This window comes from Camelina sativa, chromosome 2 (assembly GCF_030686135.1).
Source record: "Camelina sativa cultivar CO46 ecotype springtype chromosome 2, ASM3068613v1".
Taxonomy (NCBI): Eukaryota; Viridiplantae; Streptophyta; class Magnoliopsida; order Brassicales; family Brassicaceae; genus Camelina; species Camelina sativa.
The window spans coordinates 20,006,291-20,022,764 of NC_141881.1; the positions used below are offsets into that span (position 1 = coordinate 20,006,291).

The 16,474-nt window shown below is 35.7% G+C and overlaps 3 pseudogenes across 1 annotated transcript; 1 reads left to right on the top strand and 2 right to left on the bottom strand.

The window, feature by feature from the left end:
• Positions 1–301: 301 nt before the first annotated feature.
• On the bottom strand, positions 302–3,571 carry LOC109128662 (uncharacterized; annotated as a pseudogene). The gene is made up of 4 exons (XR_002035060.2): positions 2,573–3,571; positions 2,269–2,446; positions 1,434–2,183; positions 302–1,354 (listed from the first exon to the last, which is right to left on the bottom strand). The product of XR_002035060.2 is annotated as an uncharacterized LOC109128662 (transcript).
• Positions 3,572–4,245: 674 nt separating this feature from the next.
• On the top strand, positions 4,246–11,288 carry LOC104726353 (large ribosomal subunit protein uL11c-like; annotated as a pseudogene).
• LOC147948902 (uncharacterized) lies at positions 7,697–10,121 on the bottom strand (annotated as a pseudogene).
• Positions 11,289–16,474: the final 5,186 nt, after the last annotated feature.

The window sequence follows — 16,474 nt, forward strand, 5'->3', positions numbered from 1 at the left end:
TTGTCCATAGAAATAATACCTTCAATGTTGGGCTTTTTAGGTACTTGAAACTGCTGACCTTCTCACAGAAGTCACTGAGAGTGTTGACCATTATGTTCAGGGAAGAACAATAGCTGCTGGAAGGTAAGTAGCTCCCATATTATGTTTTTTGCTGCATCTTTTTGAGTTTTGAGATATGTTCGTTGCAGAAGCATTTTTTTCCTTTACACTTAATCGATTATGTCCATGTGCTGTCTAGTAAGCTGTATCCATGGCTTGTTTTGAGTCATATTTGAGCTGTTTTTACTACATGCAGCTGTAAGAGATACTAATAGTGTATAATTAATTAGTAGAAAATAAATTAGATGGATTTTATGAAGGCCGGGTAAGTACTAAATATACGAGCTTCATTATTCATAGCCAGAAAGACTATTCCCCGTTCGTTGTTGTCTACGAAATAGACGCAGTTTTTATGAAGGCCATACAAGCTAGCCTTGACACAGAAAGGTTCAGATTTGGACAGGAAAATGCAGAGATCTCCAATGTCATCAGTGTACAAAGCATTTCCATCCCCGTCTAGCTTGAACACCATTATATGCCTCCCTTCTATTCTCCCTCCCTCATCGTTGTTTCTTTTTCTGAACCACTTAACCATAAACATTTCTCCCGTCGGTCGTGACTCCACCAAGTGATCTGTCGTACAACACGAATCTAGTCGTTGCAAGCATGACTGCACCAACTCAGGAAGGTCCTCAAAGCTCCATGTCTGCATCTTGGGTTTGTCCCTGTGTTTTTCAAGATCCCAAGATCCCGTGTGTGTGCCTCCACAGGCCGGCATGGAGAACATCTTGTCTGTCTCGGAATACATGACTCCGGACGAGACGAAGAAGCTAGGGTCGGGGATACTGATGTTGACCCACTCGGCTTTTTCTTTGAGAGCAGGCCTACATAAGCTTAGCTGAGGACCCAAGAACTTGACGGCCACGATGCAGTCGTCGTCCTCAGGAGAAGAGGAGGACATGGCCACGTTGGTAACCAATTGCGTTTGGCAATGAGGCAGAGTTACGAGTGGGGGCAGTGAGATCCGCTTCGGGTCTGAATCTGAAGCACTAGGGTTGAGGTCATCTTGGAGACGCACTACACCGTCTTTCAAAGTAGCTACCCAGCCATGAGATGCTCATATTGTTCCCGTTTCTTTCAACAGTTTCATAGGCACCCTCTTCTCCAGAAGCTTGCTCCCACCACGAGAATCAGCAACATAATCGAAAATCATAAGGTTACCGATATCCTCATCCTCATCCTCCAAAGTAGGTACAGCGCACACGATTTGACAGAGAGGGGTTTTCGACAGCCACCGGACGCCACCGATATGTCTCTGCGGAGTAATTCCCTATATCAGGAACAGAAATATTACAATAACAATTACAGAGAGAAGAGAAGAAAGAGAAGCTTACAACTACGATCGCAGGTGGTTTCTTCAGACAGAGTCGGCTGAGGAGAAGCAGGGACCGCATAGCGTTCTTAGTAAAAGGCAGATGAATAATACTAACCGTAAGTAATTGAAAAATTTGGTAATAATGCCTCCACTATTAAAGGTGAATTGCCTTGTTCAACTTCAGATCTTGGAAACGTATCTTTCTATTAGGGCATCTTTAAAGGGATAACACTTTTTAGTGTTCTTAGATTAGATATATTAGGAAAATAATCTAAGATCAGTTGTTAAGAACTTTTACTAAAAAGTTAGTTATAGGAAGAACATGTTTAAGATCATTAGATTTAATAATAAAATATTCTTAAACATATTACAATTTTAAAAACTTTAAAAAATAACATTTAAATTGTAAATTGCAAATAATATAAATTTCAAATTGTATAACTTTCAATGAAAGTCACAAATGAATCCTAATAAGAGAACTAATACCAAAACATGAAACAGATACAAACAAGAAAATACAACAACTTGTGTGAAGTCATGGGTACTTCATCAAATTCTTAAATCCCATTGTAAAAACAAGAAGAATAAGTACCATGGTATAGCTTCGTGATCTTCAGTCTCACATATGGATGGGGAATTGAAATGAATTTATTGAGTGATTGTGAGTAAATGAGTCTAACTTGCCTGACCTGACGATTGAGCTTAGTTACAAGTCACAACACCAGGATCACTAGTCGTGTCAGAATTGGAATTAGCAGGAAGCCTATCACTGAAAAAGAAAGACAACCAATAACGTAAATACATATAAGTATTCGATGATACGGTAATTAAGGCTTGTTTTCTAAACTTCATACCTGGGGGCAGATGCAGTCTCTTGTCATTGGCATTTTAAAAGCTTCGACTAACAACATGATAGAAGCTAAGAAGACTAGGATATATAAAGATCAACTGGGATCAAAGTGCTCAACTAAGAAACACCTACTAGATCTTCAGAGACACCTCCTTTAGAGTTTGCAAGACATCGATCACCACCTGGGAAAAAAACAACCAAAGCACACATCACCGTCAAATTAATAGAAAATTGAAAATGTGGCCAATGAATAAGTTGTGTGTTTTCAACCAAACCACACATCACTGTCCTGACAACAACAAACTTACAAGATAAGTCCCCTCCCTCTCAGTGCTAAACCTTGATGTTTTTGTACGTCCTTGAAAATATATGAGTCATTGTCCTGGTTTGGAACACACAGCCACAGACACAAACCTATATCGTTGTTTCACCAGGCAAAAGAAAGAAAGAAAGGAACAAACCTATAGCTTCGTGATCTTAATTTAACTACCATGGTATAGCTTCGTGATCTTAATTTAACTACTGCAAATACAATCATCACAATTTTAACTACCATGGTATAGCTTCAAATTCTCAGCTTTATGTTGAATAGACATTCAACAGACATTCAAACAGATCCAAATTACAGGAAATTTTAGCTAAACATCATCAAAATCAGAGCTTCAGAACACTATCAAATTTGCCACTCATCGAGTTCACTACCTATTGAACACATAAGAAATCAGACGGCAAAACCAAGAAACCGATCAAACATTAGGGACACTAACTTAATGCAGTAAACTGTAATCGATTAAACATCACAAGGATTCTAGCTAAATTCAATCAAACCCACTACTGATCACTAGCTTAAAGCAGTAAACTGTAATCGAGCATCACAGTCCATCCATTCCCATCATCAGCTTCTCTCGTCGTCACTTTCTTGTAAAACCTCATCAGCTTCTTGTGTCATAACTGCAAGAATACTCATCATCAGCTTCTCTCGTCGTCGTCGATGGAGACAAAGTAGACGAAGAGATCGCCGATGTGACAGAGGAATCACTGGGCTTCGACGAGGAGACAGCGGAGATGAGATCGGCACAATATCGAAGGGAAGAAAATCGCCGTTTCGTCGTTGGGAGAGAAAGAAAAAAAATCAAGGTCGACAATATCGAAGAAACGAGAGAAATCTCTCCACCGACCAAAAAATATGTCCAATGAAAATAACACACGTAGCACAAGAACAACATAAAAACAGTTCTCAAATAAGATCAGTTTTTCTGATCTAAGTCCACTGTTCAATATTTTACAATTTTAAAAAGCCCAAGAACATAGCAAGTGTTATGGCGTTAAAGATGGCCTTATGAGCTAGTCGTCCTTTTCTTGTGGTTATGGAAAAAAAAAAACAAAAAAACCCTAGTTGGGGAAATTGGTGATAATAGTGACTCGATTCTCATAAAAGATTAATTTACTTGCCTGTCAAGTCGAGATATATATTGCCGTCTTTCCATATACTGTAAATTCTTTTCGTTGTCCTTCTCGTTTCTCGGTTTGAACTTCTTCTACCCAATTCCATTTGAATTACATTAATTTAAATTAATGTTAGTGTAATTCAAATTAATACCCAATTCCACTAATATTAATTTGAATTACATTTTTACAAACAACATACAGACACTTAAAATAATGAATTATACTAAAAAGATCATTCTTTTCAAATAATTAGCTAGCTATGTCTAGTATAATATATTGCCGGACGTTTAACGTTTTTTCGTGTAAGATCATCAATGTTTTCGAATGCTGAGTAAGCAAAACTGCAATATCATCCAAATTTTCCTATTTTTAAAAACTGGCAAACTATATCGTCCAAATCCTCCCCATATTGTATATGTAAATTATTTTAGGAAATTTACTTACTGTACAAGAGAAAGTCACTAATTATTACATGAACTCGCACTCTAGGTACGTACTAACACCTGGCTACCTTGGGCTTCACTCTGACTCAATGGCGTGTTCTTCTTTACCAACCCTTTGCAGTTGCACTTCGTCTTCTATGTATCCGAACTCTAAGCTCTCACGTTATCTTTCGGCTGACTTAACCATCAAAACAAATGTTTCCGTTCAGTTTCTAGGAAAGAAACAGTCCCCGCTTCTCTCCTCAACCCCGAGATTTCTCACCCTTCTCCCTATGGCTTCCCTGAGACCCAGAGGCAAAACCAAAAAAGGTAAAATATATCTTTTCACTACCGGTTTCCTCTAAAGTCTAAACCCTTAATTCTAAGCGTTACTGAATTAGAGAGATGCGTGTATATAGTTTCATAGTGGTTGGAAGTTGGAACTATAAGAATGAATGTGTGGGCCGGAAAAGCAACTTTGGGGCGACAAATTATTTCGGAGTTTGCTTCGAGGGGAGACAATCCAGAAAAAGATATGGCTAAGCGTTTATGCAATTGGAGTACAATGTCCGAACCGCTGATAATCTGGGTGATATAATTCCTGTTGTAATCACAATCTACGATGTTAGTTTTTTAAATTTCTACCCTAATATTTTTTTTATTCTCTTACCATAATCTCTATATCCGATTTAAATTCTCAACTAGAGAAGAGTACGTTTTTCATCAAAAGATTGGTTTTTAAATAATGGTGATTGGTTACGTACGGTTCATAAATATAGTTCCATGTTTTGGTGTTTCATGAAGTTGTTTACATGTGTGGTTTCAGGATCAGAGTTTCACTTTTATCCTCAAGACACCTCCAGCTTCGTTTTTGTTACTTATGGCAGCAGGTATTTGATTTCTTCTTTTGTCCAACTCAAATTAAGTATCATGACCTTTATAATGAATGTTAAGGCCCTTTCTTGAATCTTCCACTACAAGAAAACACGCGATTTGCGATGGCAAGATTTGTCGTTCTTCCCTCGCAAACTGGTGTTAGCGAGGGATTTGCGAGGATCGTCAATTCCTCGCTAATCGTGTGTCGCAAATTAATACACGTAGCACTTCCCTCGCAAAATTTGCGACGAATTGACGTCCGTCGCAAAACACTTGCAAATTGCGATGAACAACATTCCTCGCACCTCTCTTGCAATAAATGTCCGTCGCAAAGCACTCGTAAATTGCGATGAACAACATTCCTTGCTTTCCTCTTGCAAAATATGTTCGACGTAAATCCCTCGCAGATTTGCTAGATTTTTGCGACGTTGTTTCCGTCACAAAGTTTTAATAAGATTATAAACCCAGATATGTGTTTCGTCGCAAAATCCGTAGCAAATTAGTAATCCTCGCAGATCCGTAGCATAAATTTGCTACGGGATTAAGAATTTTTTTCATTTTGATATTTATATTTTTGATTTTCAAATTTATATATTTATATATTTATATTTTCACAATATTTTATAAGAAATAGAAATTATAATCAAAATATAAAATAAAATTCAGACATATTAACCGAGACAATTTTTTGTTTCTAAACAAAAAATTAAGAAACAAAAAATTGTCTTAACAACAACATTAGAACCATGTCCAAAAAACAAAATCAACCTTAGAACTTAATATCAAATTGTCTTAAAAAGAGGGTGATAGAGAGGGAACCCCAGTTCCGGTTCCTGTATCTGTGCCAGTGGTTGTGCCTGTGCCTGTGCCTGTGCCGTCTAGTGTTGCTGGAGGATTGGAGTCAACAAGCCTGCTTCCAAACTTAGCAGCAAACTCAGGATCCTTGCCGGCAAGGTAGTCAAAATATGCATCATAGCTATGCATCCTTTGAGCACTGTCTTGAATTTGAGTGGCCTGGGTTGCAAGAGTAGCTTCAGCGACAGCAAGCTTCTGAGCAAGAACAATCGGATCCTCAGTAGGTGGAAGCGATGGTCCAAAATGGGCTGAAGATGCTTCATGTTGCAGAGAACCAACTCCATAAAGTCTATTTTTCTTCCTCGGAGCAACCTACGAGCAATACAATCAAACAATTAGTTTCATATTCATTTGAAACAGCCAACAAGTGACATACAAGATTCGGATCCTAGAACAGACACAACAACACAAATGTAGCATATCCTAATCTTATGACAAACTATCAAGACCAATCTTAGCATACCATATGACAAACTAAAAACAACAACACAAACTCATACAAGACAAACTTTAGAGTTTTCAAAAGCACACAAGAAATACGTTCAACATCCAACAAAAACTCCAAACAATAAGGCAACATCAAACATCCAACATAAAATAGAAGTTTACCTCGGCATAAATTTTGTTCTTGGCATGAACAGACAACCCACCAGAAGCAGAACTCTCCGTGTTATCCCCTGAACAGAGCTGAGACTGAACCTCTTGTATCTTTGATGACACTTCATTGAAGATGGACTCTGACTTTCCATCGACAAAACTCCCATCGGGTTTTTTGTGAGTGTCTTCTAGGACACGTAGATAATCCGGAGTGCTTTCACCAGTCACCTCAGACTAACACAAAGTAAAACAAAAGACAAAGGTCATTAGTAAGAAAAAGACAAGAAGTAACATAGAATTTAGAAACTTGTAACTTGTAAGAATTAACAGACAAGAAGTAACTTGTAAGAATTTAGAAACTTACAAGTTTTCTGGCACGAGCTTTAAAAGAGGTCTGGCCTGAGCGGTGTTTATGTATGCCAGTGCCATCAGGATCATGATATCGAGCATTACGACCGTTGATACTCTTTTTTTCTAATTTGGGATCACGCCAATACTTAACTAGTCCATCCCATACTTGAGGATCAATCCATCGCGGCCTTGCATCATCACCATTCTCCCTCCACTTTCCCTTCCACCGGCACACTTGATCACACATCCGCTCCTTCAACTTCTTCTCAAACTCATGTCTAACTCTACCGTTTATAGAACGGTCCCAGTTATATGTTTGCTTGTAAAAAGAAAACAAAATATATTAGTATTGATCCAAGCTACATAAGTTATATATCAATGATTAAACTAAACTAAACTATTACTTACCGCAAAAGTTTCATACCAACGATCTACGACCGCCTGTGGCGTTTGTGACCAATTAGCATGAGGCTCTTTGAAATCTCTTTCAAAGATGCTGCGGACAGTGGCTGCAACGCCTCCATCATCACAAAACCTAGGGATAACATAATTGTTTTGATGTAAGTATTGATCCTAAAATTAAAAATTCAAATTTAAAATTGAAATAAGTTAATCATTCTCTTACCAGAGAGTTCCTGGTGGACGGTTTGGATCTAATCGTGTTAGATTTTGACGGCCAGGACTCTTGAGTAACTCCTCCAACGTCATACTGTTTAAACGTTGAGGCAAAGATGTAGGAGTGGCTGGAGATGAACCATAGCAAAACTCTTGCAAATTCGTCAAAACGTCGCAATTACGTGGTAAATTGCGAGGAGTTTGCGAGGCAACCATTGTAAAGCGTCACAATTTTGACGCAATTTTTGGCCTTTCCTTTAAGAGATTTCATAAACCGCTCAAAAGGATACATCCACCGAAATTGGACTGGTCCACCAAGCTCTGCTTCATGTGGGAGATGGACTGGAAGATGTTCCATCACGTCAAAAAAAGCAGGAGGGAAGATTTTCTCCAAGTTACAAAGCAACACTGGAATATTATTCTGTAACTGCTCTATGACATCAATGGTCAATGTTCTAGTGCATAAGTCCCGGAAAAATACCCCAATTCCTACAAGCCAATGCATACTCAATCAATGGGTGAATTAATTAAATAGGTTTATAAAAATGTATAACATTTAAGAAATATATACCTGCAATAGCTTCATGCACGTTTCCCGGCAATAGCTCTAGAAATACAAATGGTAGTAGCCGTTGCATGAAGACATGACAATCGTGACTCTTCATACCTGAAATTTTTTGGCCTTGCTCAACACATCTTGAAAATTTAGAGACAAATCCATCTGGAAACTTCACTTCAGATTTAACCCACTCGAACAACACCCTCTTAGCCTCTGCTGACAATCGAAATTGGGGTACTGGTAATTTCTCATCTCTTGTAAGATGTAACTCGACCCTTGCGCATATTTCCGCCAAATCCAACCTAGATCTCCTGCTATCTTTTGTTTTACCCTGCACATTCAGAAGCGTAACAATGAAATTATCGAAAAAGTTTTTCTCGATGTGCATCACGTCAAGGTTGTGCCGCAATAGAAGATCTTTCCAATATGGAAGCTCCCAAAAAGTACTCTGCTTGTGCCAATTGTGAGCGGTCCCATATCCATCCGGCATGTTTGCTGGTGTGTGATAGTTACCCCCACGTTTACATGTTTCTTGAGCACCATAGTAATCGACCTGTTCAAACAAATCATTGCCAGAGGCGTAAGTTGGTGGGGGAACACGCACAACTTTATTCTTTCTAAACAACTTCTTGTTCCTCCGGTACGGATGATGCAAGGGAAGAAATCGACGATGACAATCAAACCAACAAGGTTTTCGCCCATACTTTAACTGAAATGCCTCTGTACCATCCATACAATAAGGACATGATAATCTTCCATGTGTGGTCCACCCAGATAACATTCCGTATGCAGGGAAGTCACTAATCGTCCACATTAGCACTGCCCGCATATTGAAATTCTGTTTTCTTGAGGAATCATATGTCCGAACACCTTCATACCACAATTGCTTAAGCTCATGAATCAGAGGTTGCAAGAAGATATCTAGAGCTCGCTTCGGATGCTTAGGACCTGGTACCAAAATACTCAAGAACAGAAATTCGCTTTGCATACACATATCTGGAGGAAGATTGTATGGTGTCAATATAAAGGCCATAAAGAATACTGCCTCCCTGACATACCAAATGGACTAAAACCATTTGTACACAACCCAAGATAAATATTCCTACACTCTTGAGCAAAGTCAGGATATACCGATTGAAAATGCTTCCACGCCTTTGCATCAGATGGGTGTGTAATCTCTCCTTCGTGTGTAGAATGTTCTGCATGCCATCTCATTGCCGCTGCAGTCCGTTTTGATTGGTATAGGCGTTTCAATCTATCACCAACAGGCAAGTACCGCATACGTTTATATGGCACTCATGTCCTTCCTTCAGTAGGCTGATATCTCGGCTTCCCGCAAAACCGACATTCCTGCAGCTTAGCATCATCTTTCCAAAAAATCATGCAATAGTCAACGCACACATCAATCATTTCAGATGGTAATCCAAGACTTGCAACCAACTTCTGTATTTCATAGTAGTTCTCAGCCGATACATTATCAGGTGGCAAATACTCTTTAATGAGTTCAGCCCAAGAATCCATGCAAATCTCACTTAAATTATTATCAGCTTTAATTGTCATCATCCTAGATGCCAAAGATAACTTAGAATGCCCTTCTCTACATCCATCGTAGATAGGTTGATTTGCAGCATCTAACATATCATAAAAACGTTGTGCATCTACATTGGGTTCTTCGGTATTATTCTCAGGAAATGCAGCAGTAGTTTCATGAAATGCATCATTAACCATATGATGAAATCTATTTTCTTCATTATACCCATAAAAACCAAATTGATCAGATTCTTGATGCCCATAATTACTAGGTTGATCAACAGCATAATTCATACTACTACTTCCAACGTTACTGCTACAACCCTCTCCATGACGGAACCATACATAGTAATTTGGCATAAATCCTCTATTATAAAGATGCTTCTTCACTAGATTAAATTCCAAATAATTAATGTTCTTGCACCTAGGACATGGACAAAAAATTGTACCGTTTTCACGAGCAAAGTCTTGGTTGGTCGCCTGGTACATGAAACCGCGCAAGCCATCACAAAACTCTTTCGTCACATCACCGGTGTTTGGGTCTCTATGATTGTACATCCACCGTCGTATAGTATATATCTCGTGCTCTCCACCTCCAAACATTATTTTCTCTAGAATTTTTTTATCACAAATTTTTTTTTTTGACAATTATTTTTCTCTCTTTTTTTTTCTCTTGCTCTTAGAATTTTTTTTTTCTCTCCCACCAGTTTTTTTTTTTTCTTATTGCTTTGTGTTGTGGTTTCCATGTCTCACGGACTGGCTATTTATAGACTTTCTAAAAATATCTGCTACGGATTTGCGAGGAAATTTGCGACGGATTTGCAACAGGTTGCTTTTAGATATTTATTTCTTGCTACGAATTTGCGAGGCAGTGTCCTTTTTGCCGACAAAACAGGTACACTCGGGGAAAACGTGCTTGCCGACATCTAGTCCCTCGTAAACTCCTCGCAAATTTGCTACGGCAGTCTTATCGCTAATTCGTCGTAAATTTGTTAGGGAATTGCGTGTCATTTGCGAGGAATTTACTTATCCTCGCAATGGTGTCTTAGTTCCGTCGCAAATTTGCGAGGGAAATATCCGTCGCTAATTTTGCGAGGAATTAACGACAACGTTTTCCGAGTAGCAAAATCATTGCAAATCCATAGCAAATTTGCGACGAGGTTTCTCCGTCGCATATATACGTCGCAAATCGCGTGTTTTCTTGTAGTGTTCTTTCTTAGTTAATTTGAGTTTTGCTAGATCATAATTACTTATGTCCCTTCTCAAACTATATGTATATATATATATAGCGTGCAACAAAAACAAATATGCAAGAAAATAAAAATTAGGTGTATCATATGTTTTTTGATGTAGTTTTCTCAATATAAGAATGATCATGCATGTGTCCTATATAATCTACGATAGTTTCTTTCACTTTGGAGTTTTCTGATGTTTGACATTATTGATGACTTGTGGAAATAGGTGTTAAGAAAGGATCAAAAGATCCAAAAGAAATTAAAGTTGGGGCGGTAACAATAGACCAACTGCGCAAATCTGCAGAAAGAAAGCTGCCTGAACTGAATTGCACAACCATTGTATCAGCTATGAGAACCATTGCAGCAACTGCAGCTAACATGGGGATAGACATCAACCCTCCTATTCTTGAACCTAAGAAGAAAGTAGCTTTGTTGTAAAAGCCTAACATGGGGAAGTTTCATTATGAAACTAGTACTTGTAGCTGTAGTATTTAATTGATAAATCCTTTCTTTGCTTCGATGGGAGACAATGAAGAAAAACATATGGCTAAGCTGTTCTATAATTAGTACAATGCCCAAACCGCAGATAAACTCGGTGATAGAATTCTTGTCGTAATCACTGTCTAAGACAATAATTATATCACCAAGTTTAATTTCTACTAATACAATTTTTTTTTAATTTCTACCCTAATTATTTTGTCCCAAAAAATCTACAGTCATACACAACAAAAGCATTTCTAAAATGGCATTTAACTTGACCAGTATGATCTCGTAGGACTCACACTCGCATGCTTAATGACTTGTCATTCACCCAAGGAACATGTACATTACATGTCAAATTTTTCTTATGAGGTTTAAACTATTTTCCCTTCAAAAATCTCTTGCGGCTAGTTTTTGCATTACCTGTTCAGAGTTCGTATGTATATTTACATCCTTCCTGATGTTTACTTTCTTACTTTCCAAAATTATGGCATTACAGTTCTTCCATATCATCCACAAAATCCAAAGAATACTTTCTTTTATACGAGATGGAATGAGAGTGATATATCATGGTTTATAGAGTTTTTGGTCATGATATAAGTTTTATTTATATAGTTTTTTTGGGTGTTTTTAGAGTATACTTCAAGTCTTTGTAGGTTTATGTACGTTTTGGACAAATTTAGAGATTTTAGAAATAATCTTAGATGAGCAAACTACATATTCACAAATAAATTTGGTTTAGAGATTTTGTGAACGTATCAAACTTGAATTTAATGCTTGTCTGAATTGTTGAATTTAGCAAAGAAATTTGGAATTCTAGATTTAGACATAGATATTTTCCTCAACAAAAGCTAGTTAATTTATCATTGTGATTTCAGTTTTAGAATATGTTCTTAATTAATTGTGACATTTTAATCTGCAATTCTGAATTACTTGAGAAATTCTCTGAACTTATCTTTCATTCTATTGAATACACCCTTTTCTTAATTCATTTTCTTGCGTTTTATTTCAAAACAATTTATTTGGTTTAGGTTAATTTGAAACTAAATAATTTATTGCGTACTCCAAAGTCCTTATCGAATTCGACCCATAAGCGCTACAATTGATCTATTTGAGAGAGTAGCTCTAGGATAAATTTGAGCATATCATAGAACATAATCTATATGACATTCAACAAAAAATACGTATATTTCAGAAAAAATGAATGTAATCAAAGGCAAAAAATGTTTTGCAACATTGAAATTGAGTAAAACATGGCAAATAGTTCAATTGCAACTCCAAATATTTGATAATAAAGATTCATGGGAATACCATGGACACTTAAATGCTCAACAATAGTGAAGGCTTTTAAGATAGCTCGCCACCAAAAAAATCTAATTTTATGATTGTTTTGAGTCTCCATATGTGTTCTTTTAACGCAAATATTACAAGATCCTCTTTTATATCAGCTTTTACTTCTAATAGTGCTGAATTCACTATTTTCATACAAAATGCTAACATATGCATAGTTGAACAACGTATGCACAAGTTGTCTCTCATAATTTTTTTTTAATTATTGCTTCAATTAATGAGTTACTACCTCATTTTATAATTATAGTATATCAAATTCAATATATAATCTACTGCATTTTCTACTTGTCAGATGTCCAACCAAATTTTGGCCATCTTGCTTGGATCAACATCTATGTTCTTCAAGTCATTCCCTTCCTTCTTCATGCCCAATCTGATCCAAGCTTCCAAAATTTTTATGTTTTTTAGGTTGACTTCTTTAGGCTTCTTCTTCTTCTTCCACAAGATTTGCATCTCTTCATCAAAGGTGCAAGTCTTCAAGCTGTATGCATCTTGGCCATCTTTGGAGTAGTGGATGACTCCATATGCATATTAGAAGGAGTGTGTGCATCCTTGAGCAGAGAAAGATTACATTTTTGTCTCTCCATTCTGTGTCTTCTCAGGAAGAGGAGGAAGAAGAAGAAGAAGAAGAAGATCCTGCCAAGTGTCTTTTCACGCTCTCAACAGCTTTGGTGAACAGAGGAGACCAGTTATCTTCAAACCTGAACCATTTGGGATGGTTTTGAGAAACGCCGTGAATATTCTGCCTCTCACCATTACTTTCAGAAATTTTTTTGAAGCAAAAGAGATGGAGATGAAGGAAGAGGAGAGATGAAGAGAAGGAGATGATGATGGTGGTCTTAATATAAAGGAAGACCACCATCTCATCAATTTCATCGATCGTCATTGCAATGAAGAACCTATGTAGCACTTAGACGCCATTAGGTACACCGTCCCCGTCTCGGAAACGTTTTGGGGACAGAAACGACTAGGAAACGCCAACGGAACATTTCTCAACACAAACACTAATCTAAATGTAGAAGATGATGACATGTCTTGTTAATTGTTTTTTTTATACACATGACTACTAACTTAAGTCTTAAACGGGGGTTTCTAATGTTAAAAGTGTTATTTTGACTAACAAAAACACTTGATAAATAAAGTAAAAAAAACAAACTTTTAGCTTATAGTTATCACTAAACTTTGTTATGTGTTTAAATTTAAAATTTGTAATGACTTTATTATATTTGGTATTTTGAAATTAAGCTATATATATGTTTACATTTATATCTATTAACTTATAGGCCCTGTTTTAAAAATCGGGCGCCTAGCCGATTAATCGGGCGCCTAGTCGCTAGGCAGTGGTCAACCGATGGGTTTAATACAAAATCGGTTAACAAATCGGTTTACATTTTTTTTCTTTCTAAATGGGTATTTAATTGATTTAATTTGTACTGGGCCTTAAAGCCCATTACTTCTATATGTTTATTGAAGTACCCATGCTGTCCCCGTTTCTATAAATTTTTGCTTTGCCGTTTCTCATCCCCGTACCTGTACCAGAGATAAATCCAAACAAACAAACCTAATAAGTTAAAAGAAAAAACATGAATAAATTCTGCAACATATTAGACAAACTTCCTTTTAACAAAAAATTTTAGATAATGTCGACGCATGTTATATTAGATTAAGGTCAACCCAAATTCTTGGTCAATCCAATTGCATCACAAGTCTTGAAAATGAGTAATCAAAATCAGTTTACCAAATCTTTGAGAATAGTTATAGAACCAACATATGATGATGATACTATAAAAAGATACACTAATCAGATGACATAATGTTGGATATTTAAATTAAGTAAGGTAAATCAAATAATTGCAACCTCAGTTAAACTATACCAAATCCATTCGTTAAAATAACGTTTTCACCAATTGATTTTTCAAAGGTTTTTTTTGTTTCTTTAAAGAAAAAGTTTTATTAATGTAAAACATTTCAAAAAGATTAAGAGATATGATAGTCATAGTTCTAAATCCTAACATTTTGATTCCACCTCCTCCTCATTTCAGCATAGAAAAATAGAGGGTAAATAAACTGAATTATGTACAAAACAAAATAGATGTTACAATAAATAGAAAAAGTGTTTATTTATTGAAAAAATATCTTCGATGGAGAGAAGATGAAAGGAAATAGAGTGGATAGAAATTTAGATTATGCGGTTGTAAAAGTGAAGAAATTGTGTGTTATATAGAGGGTAAATGTGTTGGATCTGCTTGCAAAAATTAATTGATCTGCTTGCATAAATACAGATGAACAACTTCAAAAAAGCTGTGGGCGAGTTTATTGGCATTTCTCCTGCATTTATTGCTGAAAGACAAAAAAAAATTGAATTGTGGTCAGAGAAACTGCATTAACTTTTTTTTTTAAATGTTGAATGGTGCTTTTATGACAGAACAATTGCATGTGCTGGTCCACTGCATTTTCTCTTTCACCCCATTCAACGACTTTGGCATAGAATGGAAGGACAGAAAAAAGCAGGTCACCTTTTAATGCAGTCCTCCTATGATTAAATCATAATTCAAGAATTTTTTTTACTTTTAAAAGTTAATGCAGATGAACTGCGTACAGTTCAGACTTTTTTTTTTAAATCTTTTTTTGTGGTAAATGCAGGAGAAATGCATTTAGGCTTTGAATGGAGAAAGCGTATCAAGCGGAGAAGATCGAGCGGATCAAGCAGAACAAAAGTGGATCAAGCATATTAAACAGAACAAAAGTAGATTAAGCAGATTTGACTATTCAAGTACTAATTAAACAGTTTAAATATTTTAAAATATATATTGAATGGTGAAAACGGATAAAATATTGCGGATCAAATATTTATATAGTAAAAAAATACTAATTTTATTTAAATCACTTTTAATTTGGATATCATATAAATTTAAATTGTTTTATTTTGATTCTTACAGTTTAAATTATATTTTAAATAGGCAATAAAAATTATTAACTTAAAATGACAAAAAAGTCAAGTAATGTGTATAATATATATGATAAAAATAAAATAATCTTTAGCTTTTTCTTTCTTTAAATTATGCATAGAATCATGTTTAATCCAAATAGTGAAACATCATTGATAAATGAGAATCTGTTAGAAATGCCCTTTTTGGCATATACCTTTTCAAAAAAATCTTTTTTTAACATTTTCATTTTTACTCTCTTTTACACAATTACACTATATTAAATTTAATTTTTTAAATTTTTTTTTTAGGTTTGGGTTCCCAATTTACATTTAGGGTATAGTTTTTAAGGGATAGGGTAGTATTTGGGGTTTAGGGTTTATAATTTTGTCATTTTATATATTAAAAAGAGGTATTTTTGAAAATGGACACCATGAAAGGGTATTTTTGAAAAATGACATAGAAAAATGGTATTTTTGAAAATTCTCCTTCATCATATTTTTTGACAAATTAAAATTTATATATTTGGTTTCTAGTTTTTTTTCAAGACTACTGTTCATGAATTTTTATTGAACCCCCTGTTATGATGGTGTTTGGTCTGCTCTGCTTTATCTGGGTAAAAACATGACCATAAAATAAAATCATTTTTTAGTTGCAGAAATTTGACGGTTGAACCACAACTGTAAATGATAATATTTTTTTTTTGTGAATGGGAAGTGAAATGCAGTCCATCTGTCACATACCATGAACTGGTTAATATCCATCTCTTCATTCATATCCATAGTCAACAACATTTTTGATGTTATTCACCTTTTTCTTATGCAGACCAATTAAATAAAATAATAATTCAAACACATTTTTTTTCTTTCCACTTTTATAAAAACAATTATTAACATTTTATATTATTATATTATATATAATAATTTAAATTTGGAAAAAATATAATAAATTAAATAATTTTTGT